This window comes from Ambystoma mexicanum, chromosome 14 (genome assembly GCF_040938575.1).
Source record: "Ambystoma mexicanum isolate Mex_15411 chromosome 14, UKY_AmexF1_1, whole genome shotgun sequence".
Taxonomy (NCBI): Eukaryota; Metazoa; Chordata; class Amphibia; order Caudata; family Ambystomatidae; genus Ambystoma; species Ambystoma mexicanum.
Window position 1 is genome coordinate 83,122,534 of NC_090940.1, and position 9,843 is coordinate 83,132,376.

Genomic DNA, 9,843 nt, shown 5'->3' on the forward strand with positions numbered 1-9,843 from the left:
CACTCATATCAATATCGAAATTATTACAAGAGATAGAACACCTACAATATCAATTAATCCGTTCGGATACCTACACACTACCGCAAGGCCTAAAGCTAAATCCGGACACTTGACTCACCGGTGGCGGAATGTGGACGAATAGAGTGGGAATAGCGTTTTCGAGCAATTTCAGTGTCGTTCGCCATTTATTCTTCTTTGTTACCCAAGATGTTGTGTACATGTCCAAGGAAAAGTGCCGGCTGCAGATGCGGTATCGATCACCCCTCTTGTCCTGTAAGACTTGTTGGACTCTACTTTCCAGCTCATCCAGTGGATATCCGCAATGTCTGACCCATTCTCTAATTCGATCAACAGTTTTCGGGAATGCATGCATTTTAGTGGCTTCAGATTTTGCATGGGTCTTCGAAGGGCAACCGCTAATCGAACAGGCAGGCATTGTTGATAAATCTGAAAAGTAAATATCGACATTATTATACAATCTTCAAGAATAAAGATTTGATACAAAAGTAAATGAATCATACAATGATCAATGCAAGGTTTGTTTTGGTCGCAGGAACTATACCAGTTCATTATGTGCGGCTTAGTATTTGCATAAGTTGCAGAAATGTATAAATGATGTGACTAAAAACTGAACATGTGACTCATCCCTTGGATGTTCTGTATTGCACGAGAAGGAAACATGCTTACATCATAGACTGGACCCCCGAAGGATGCAATTCAATGACAATAGACACAGATGAAAATAAATAGATCTATTGATAGTATAGAAATGGAAACTCAAGTCAATAGCAATGAGACCAATGAACCTAGCACTATTATGTACTCAACTCGCAAATAGATAGAAATTAAAAAATCTGCGAAATATGACTAGGATACATGGCCTTACCTTGACCAACAAACAGTTGGATTCAGCAAGCAGAGCAGTATGTTGCGGGAGAATAGGTGGATGGCCACAGGTAGCGCACTGATGGGTATGCTCGAAGCGGTCACAGAAGTTCACGGATAGCACGACGACGAGCAGATAGTGTAGATCTCAGTTGTTGCCAGGTAACACGTTCAGGAGTTGACTTGCAAAGCACAAAGATGTTCTCATGAGACATATCAAGTGGTTTATAAAGTATTAGAAACAGGGGTGTGTTTGTGAATGAATGATGTATGTATGTCGTGGTTTTAGGGGGGCGGCCTGCTTCAAGGGGAGGCCTGGCTGGAGATACGGGGTCTGAGGAGGCCATGTGACCGATGGCCCCTTGGCGTGGGATACCTTTTGAAGTGTACATGTAGTTTGGCACCTTGGCCTTTCGTGCCCCTGACAGCCCCCCATGCCAGCGCTCATCCACTGGCGCGAACCGCCTTTGATAGAGGGGGGTGGGATGGATGGGCCTGGGGCGTGCAGATAAGGCACAGGAAGACTGCTGAATGGAGACACACTTATGTGGATTGCAGGGGGGCGGCCTGCTTCAAGGGGAGGCCTGGCTGGAGACACGGGGTCTGAGGAGGCCATGTGACCGATGGCCCCTTGGCGTGGGATACCTTTTGAAGTGTACATGTAGTTTGGCACTTTGGCCTTTCGCGCCCCTGACAGCCCCCCATGCCAGCGCTCATCCACTGGTGCGAACCGCCTTTGATAGAGGTGGGTGGGATGGATGGGCCTGGGGCGTGCAGATAAGGCACAGGAAGACTGCTGAATGGAGACACACTTATGTGGATTGCAGGGGGGCGGCCTGCTTCAAGGGGAGGCCTGGCTGGAGACATGGGGTCTGAGGAGGCCATGTGACCGATGGCCCCTTGGCGTGGGATACCTTTTGAAGTGTACATGTAGTTTGGCACCTTGGCCTTTCGCGCCCCTGACAGGCCCCCATGCCTGCGCTCATCCACTGGCGCGAACCGCCTTTATATCAATATATAGTATATCGTCTTTATATCAATGATAGTATATTGTTGCTTATCAATAACAAATGCCACATACCGGAGATTCTTGTGAGCACAGACCCACACTTCAACCGGTGTATTGTAGTGGTCAAGACCCTAAGGCCTGTATAATCCAATGGTAATTGTTAGTATAGATATATGTGTGACTTTTATAGAGACATAACCCACTGAAAGACTTTGAACAAGTGTTATTTATTGCATGCATTATCGAGAATATGTTATGTTAGCTTAGATAGATAGTGACCACCCTGCTTCACAGCGACCAGACCTTCACCCATTCGGAGCACTGATGTCTGACGTCCATCCTTGAATGGAGACACACTTGATTCATTTAAAAAATCGAAACAACCGTTGTTAAAATATATGTGGTGTTTTATTTTGTATCTTATTTTCATGACACAAAAATACAAGACTTTAAAGATTATACAGGTCAGGTTGCAGCACAGCGAGAGAAAATCCCCTGTACTGACCGCTGTCACTCGGGAACGTTTCTCTAATGGCACGAACGGCACAGGCGGGTATCACTCTTCGAACGCGGTGTCCAAGCCTCCCATGGAGCCATCATGTAAAGGAACGATAGGCCACCAGCCTGTACCACCTGTGCAAAGGAATGATAAAAACTCTTTTTAAATGACCAAGATAGGTTTAATAAATGTTTGTTGTCAATGACAATTCTTGTAACTAATGGCATTCTTCACGGACAAATGCAATCTAGACAATGCACACTATTGAACAACTTACATGCGTTACAATGATATGTAGATGTAATTTTGGATATAGTAGAAGAACATGAAATAGGATTGGCATGACAAGCAGAGTATACTTACTCGTTACTCGGATTACGAGGACGAACAGTTGCGCGAAGTTTGTGCATAAGCACCATCATTATTCTCAACACGGCCCGTGTGAGGCAGGCTGCCCTGAAGTCTGGCAGCTCGGTGATACATTGCGGTCGTGGCTCGCCTTCCGAAATGTAGGCCAGGCATCCCGAGTTTTCTCGGCAGCAGCAGTTCTCGTCCTCAGTTGGCATTAGCTTGCACCGATTGCATGTGCACCAGGTGGAGACGCCGTCCATTCGACTAGGCCCAGGCTCTTTATCTGTTGATTCGTCCTGCCAACTGCCATCCGAATCCCCATCGTTTTCGCGTGCTTCCCTTTCCAGTAGTTCCTCCTCGGTATACTCGGGCTCGTACATTATTGTAGCCATTGTGTGTTAAACAAACTCAAATAATTTATAGCGGTGGTACTGGTATCTGTTCACACGGGCTACAAGCGGCGAAGGTAGCTGACCAGAGCACTGAAACGAGTCACAGAATACTCAAAGTAACACAGAGAGAGGAATGGAATCGAAAATCTGCTGCTGTGTGTTGTCAAACGGTCTGTTTATACTTATTGAGGAAAGAGGCGTCCTGCCATTTCCATGGCGACACGTCATTAGCTGAAGCGCAGCGAATGTTGACACAAGACGTGCTTTGGCGTTGGGAAATGGGCGGTACGAGTCTGCTGATGACAGGCTCAGGGGCGGGGGATTTGATTTAGTGCCGCAAAAGCAGGTCAGCCAGGGCGATGGGGGAAATGATAGGATTATCAGAAAATGGCGGCTCCCTGGTGCTTGTTTTCGCGTGCGTTTAATGGACGAAAACTCGGGTAAGGTCCATAGGAAAGTTTTCTAAAATCGAGCCATTTAGGCTTAAAAAAACATGGCCGACCCATAGGGACAATAACATTTTTTACTAGACCATGCCTTTAAGGAGATAGGAACCGAGTATGAATTTTATATTGAAAAGATCTTTCAAGTATTTGATATTAGTTTTATTGATTTTAAGAATTTTATATTATTTGTATATTAACAGTTTTTATATAGATGTAATATAAAGCTATGCAGAGTAGCTGACGTCATTATTTTATAACTGTTTTTATATAGATGTTATATAAAGTTGCCGTACATTTTATAACCGTTTTTATATAGATGTAATCTAAAGCTATGCAGAGTAGCTGATGTCATAATTTCATGACACTTTTTCTATAGATTTAATATAATAAGGAGGTTATGTTTTTTTAAGTCACAACGTCATAATCTTCAAAAGTAAAGGACATGCTTGAGCTATAAATAGGTTTGGGAGGGTTTGGGCATTTTAAAGTGAATAAAAGATTAATAAAAATGTATAAATGTAAATATTCTTTTTTTTAAAAACAGTTTGAGCTGGGGCAGACATGCCTAGGGTTCTAGGTCCTTTCATCTTCAGGCATTTCAAAGCCTGCAATTTAAACGTGTATGAATTAATGAAAAAGTTAATTGCATTTTTTTTTCTTTGGGGGCCCTCCAACCCCCACATCCTGCACCTAATTTTGAACTATACCCAAACCCCCCAACCACGTATCTGTCCTTTCCTACCCCCTAAAAAAAATGTGAGGAACTTTCACATTATTTTGTACACGTTTAAATTGCAGGCTTTGAAATGCCTGGCGATGAAAGGATGTCGTACCATGCCCGGGCATGTCCAGTTATGGAGTGGGCATGAAACCATTGAAAATATAGGATGACAAAGCAGAGCTATGGGTTTAAAAATAAAAACATCTATGTTGCATGGCGTGAATACAAATATAGATTATATATTCCACCAACACTAAACTTAATAGAATGAAAATAGAGGTTGGTAATAAAGGCAAAGGCTGCTTTACAGGGCTGAGGCAAGAAAGTTGTAAGCTGTTCTCTTTAGCAGTGTAAAGTGTAGTTTCGCAATGCAAAGGCCTAGGACTACAGCAACAGAATTCTGCACATGCTAGCCAACCAGAACTGTCTGGTTTAAAAAAATAAAAAGTGGATATCTAACTCTGGACAATACTTGGTGCAGTTACATGAAGACCATATAAATGGCCAGGGGTCTGAAAATGTGTCTGATCTTTCAAGCACATGCATTCTTGGCATTTAAAACCCAAGGTTTGCTTCACTTGAAATGAATACTTATATACATGTGGCTGGTGGGGCTACACAACAGCTGAGACAGTGTTTTTTATCTATGAAATTGCCATCAGCTGTGAATGGGTAGAAGTTTGGTGTATCACTTAGCCGGTCAGCTGTGCAGAAGAATGGTGCAATGCTGAAACTATGACTTTGCAAAAACTCATGAGGCCTGGCTCAGCTGTGAATTTGTTGACTCACTCAGCTGAGCTTTCCATTTTCAGTCAGGCAGACGAATGATGCAATGCTGAAACTGACATGCAAAAACACATGGGCCTCTCAGTGGGCACACAATGTGTTATCTCTAAGTTGCAAGTGTTGCGTGAGCATGATGCTTGTGAAATGCATTTGAACAGCCCATTTTTTGTGTTGAGTAAGCATGTATAAGAACTTGCAGATGGGGTGAGGCATACTTTTTTACAGAATATGCAAGGTTTAGGCTGATAAGAGGATACAGAGGATACAGAGGATACAGAGGTTGTGGGGCCTTAATCGCTTTTGGATTCTTGGAAGAAATGCAGACCCTGCTGCTGCCCTGTCTCCTGGATCAGTGGGACTTTGCTGTCTGCAAGGCCTGAGACAGAAGAGTCCCAATGTTTTAGGGGTTTCAGATGAAATATCTTCAGAAAGAACAATATGGTAAAATGGATTTACTTTTAATTGAGTGGTAAAATGTTTTAAGCAGTTCTATGATTTGTTTCTATTTAGAGGTTGAGAGCAGCTGGGGATATTTAGAATTTCTTATAAACCTGTTTTAAAATATTTTGCAGCCTTGCACAGGGGTGGAAGGCATTTACTTTTAAAATAAACAGCTGTGTTTCCTGACATTGCAGCCTGGCTATGATAATGTATAGATGTGTTTGTAAGTGTCAAATATTTAATGGTCTTTAAATGTAAAGAGCATTATCTTTCTAGTGCTGAGAAGGCGCTCAAAGGCACTAACATGTGTTTTCTGACTTTGCAGGCTGGCTAGGATAAGGTGTAAAAATGTTTGTAAGTTTGTATAGCTCAGCTGCTTAATAGTCCAGCACTTACATATTAAAGCATGAAAAGCAAGCATTAGGTCAAAAAGTATAGAGAGATTAAAATCTCTCTCTAATATTTCTGTATGATTATTTAATTGTACACTGCTCCAAGATAGGTGCTTTGTGAGGCCACCGCTCTGCCGGGTCATGCAAGAATAAAATTGAGTTTTTGTTAAACACCACATATGTTGTGGAAAGGATGTAGCTGGTATATTTATACAAGGGGATGAACTTGTTGATTTTTAAACATGGTACAATTGCTAGAGCCCTGCAAAATATTTTTTTTTCTAATAGATGTTGGGGTGAGAGCCGGCTTATTTAAAGTTAATATTCTAGATTGTGCTGCATCCATCTTGTATTTTTAAGTATGGGCCACAATTTACATTTCTGTTTAGTTTGCAGAAAACTGACACAATGTAAAACAAATTCTGCAACAAAGCGCTATTAGCGACACATGTTCAGGCTGGATTAAGTGTCAGCCTACATTTTTAAATATGGAAGCTGCAGTGGGCTTTAACATTGTCCTGATAGGGCTGAACTATATGAGAAACTGTCTGAGCATGGGAAATGTTAGCCAATGTTAGACTCATGTGAACATGTAAAACATGCATTTGTACCAGCCTGCATTTTATATATGAAGCTGCAGAGCATGTGGTTTGGGTTAGTAAAGGCAGGGGGTTCAATGTATGTATTTCTTATCGAACTTGATTATAGATAACGTAGGCAGCATTCTGTGTGTAAATGTAAACTCGGTGCCAGACCTTATCTTGACATTTAAAAAGTGTGTGTGTGCGTTTTATAGGGTAGCACACAATACTATCACAGCTTTTTAAATTGTAAGCCTTTGTATTTAAAAGAAAATGCCAGACCAGGTTTTAACTGTGCACTGTGCTTTTGGTCCTGTGGAAGCAGATGTGTACACAAGATATATGAGTTATTGTGAAGGGGCAGATAACACATGGGTTAATGTTAAACAGCGCAGAACCCATTGAGAGAATGCCTGTTTTTTCTTTCACACAACCAAACAAAAATGTTTATTTAAACAATGTTACAAGTGCATTCAGGGTTGGGCCTTGTATGAACACATTTTATAAGGAACAGACCATGAATAACTTGATAGCCCTGGCCTTTATGTAGATATAGTGAAGTTTCATTAAAGCAAGTAGAAATGAATGGAGAAACTTACACTCTGAGCTGTGGTATCAATGTTTGAATAATTTAGTGTTTTTGGGGAATAGTCTGCCACATGTGAGTGATCTGAATTTGAATATAGCGGTACAGAGAGATTATTGTTATAGGCTGTATTAAAGACTCTGGGCCCAGGTGGAAAGCGTTGCTTTTTTGTTCAGCACGCACAAAGTGACACACTGTGAAATAAACTCTGCTTAAAGCAACCAAACATGCATGGAGAATGTTACATCCAAAGCTTTATTCTATAGCCAATTTAGTGCTTTTGAAGAATAGTCTGCCCCATGGGAGTGAGCGAAATTTGAATATAGGGGGCCAGAAAATATATTTCATGCACACTGTACAAATTTGATGTATTAATTTAGATTCTGCACCTGGTTGGAGCGCCTTTTATAATGAGGCCTTAGTTGTTCTATTGGTCCTGTTGCATCCTATGTTGATGTAATTATTACAGTATATTGATTTAGACTTTGCGCCCTTGAGATGCATGTGTAGTGTGTTCTCTTAATTGTATGCCATGAATTTTAAATATGTTTTCAACTTTTACTGCATCCTATAAAATACTGCCATTTCTGCCATTGTGTCACAGATCAGACAGGTGGTTGAAACACTGTAGCCGCTATTTATTTTGGACAAAGAATTTGGCATTTTTAAGGATGGCAAGAATTACTGTGTAAAACATGTTTTATACTGATTGTATATTTTATATTTTTTTTTAGAGAATTGTCTGCCAACAAACTGATCTTGCAGCGGGAGGACTCTATGGAGACTCTATGGATGTGTATTCTGACAGACCATAACCGGTAGCTAATGGAATTATGGTGTTTGATACATCTAATGCAACAAGCCCAATTTGCTTTCGGGGCCGATGGAGTTTTCTGGGGGTCCCAACACCAAGAAGCTATTTCATTTTGATTCATTAATGGCTGTTTTGCGATTACCGCTTTTACCAATCACCACCAGAATGTGTGGGATGCCAACATTGCAGAGCTGTTTTTAAAATGTATCAATGGTTATTTTGGGACTGCGGCCTCCAGCACGCATTTGCTTTGTAATGTTAACATGCCCCAAGGATGATGAGGGCTGCCATGGTTTCAGAATGGCTTTTGGGTTGCTTTAACTCAGTTGAATGGATGGGGCATTTCAGTGATGTAGATTGGCTTCTCTGATTTCTCAATGGATCCTGGTAATCAGTGTCTTGGGAATGTCTCAGATTATGGATGCTGGTTGAAGAAACCGTGACGGATTTTGCAGCGTTGTCATCGCAAGGGGGTATACATTTGGGGCAGCTGTGCTACCAAGGATTCAATCATGGAGTTTTGATAGCCAGCGCTACAGAATATGCCCATAGCCATGAAAGGTTTATAGCATAAAGCACTGTCTTACAGGTATGTGCGGTGGGGGCGCCATATCTAGCTCCCGCTAAGCTGCGGGAGCACATGTTTTTGATATTTACATATGTCTGTGTTCCATGTCAAACTCTGGTTACTGGGTCTCAATGACTGCACAAAATGCTAAAGCTCGCCAGAACCTTGCTCACCATTAACACATCAGAAAAATGTATTGAATTATTTTGAAGCATATTTCGCTAAAGTAGCTAGGAGTGTCATTTAGATGGCCTGGTGCAGAAAGGAACACTAATCTAGAGTGTTAAAGTATACAACTCTTTTAGCACTGCTTATAGGGCGGCAGGTAAAATATTGCCTGGTGCATGGACCTTTTCATTTATGAAACAATATTTTTGGCGCTGACGCTTATGAGGTAGAACAAATCACATGGTTAAAATGTACAACATGTAATTCATTGTTGGTGGGAAAAAATGTGATTTAATGCGACATCTGGTGTATAAAGAAGTTGTAGACTTTAAAGTGGTGAGGCAAGAATGCATACATATTCTAAGTGTAAGGCCTGTGATTTAATTATTAAACATATTATTGTTTTGTACAGCACCTTTTGCCAAAAATGAGTTACAGCATGTGCGTGGTCTTGGGTGTAACTTTACGACTGAAAGGTATGTCACACCCTGGAGCAGCTATATTAGAAGCGTTCATAGTTTATTTATGGTTTGTTTTAATATTGTGATGATAAAAATCACTTTGTATTACCGGACATTGTCTGTGAATATACATATGTAGGAATGTGCATTTATTAAATAGCTACTTTTTTTAACCTTTCTCAGCGGGCCATGGAATGAATATATTTTAAGCTTGATAATGTTGACCCCCATCATAGCATTTTGTTGACTTATTTAAGTGCTTTACAGAGGTATCATACAAAACCAACTGTGCTAGAAGTCTAATAATCAATTGTAAAACACATTCTTACCCTGTGAGTGGATATCTTTCAGTAAGACTTAAAATTACTTTGGCGGGCAGTGGTTTTGTAGATAACACAAGTCATGCATCAAACTAACATGCAGCAGAGCTCAAACATAATCTACATTTGAAATGTGAGGCTTAGCAGAGTCATTCAAAACTATTCCCATAATTAGAGCATAAACTGCTGATGCCTCTGATTAAACACATAACGCATGGGTAACATGAATACCCAGTGGTAAAAAATAACGTCTGTACGATCAAAGGTATGGTGTGCCTTATGGCATCTGTTCACACAATATATAAAATGTATATTACGCTGATATCAAAGGTTGATGTTACTGCTTGATAATGCAAACTCAAATGTATAGCAGATGTTGATTTTATAATGTTACTTAGTTATACACCATTTAGCATTTATAGC

General features: G+C 40.8%; 1 long non-coding RNA gene across 1 annotated transcript in view; it reads left to right on the plus strand.

Moving 5' to 3' along the window:
* LOC138527246 (uncharacterized) overlaps window positions 1–9,170 on the plus strand; it is a 216,642-nt gene extending 207,472 nt beyond the window's left edge. Inside the window, exon 4 of the long non-coding RNA XR_011283826.1 lies at window positions 7,824–9,170. This is a non-coding gene — a long non-coding RNA (uncharacterized lncRNA). The remainder of the gene's footprint in view (window positions 1–7,823) is intronic.
* Window positions 9,171–9,843: the final 673 nt, after the last annotated feature.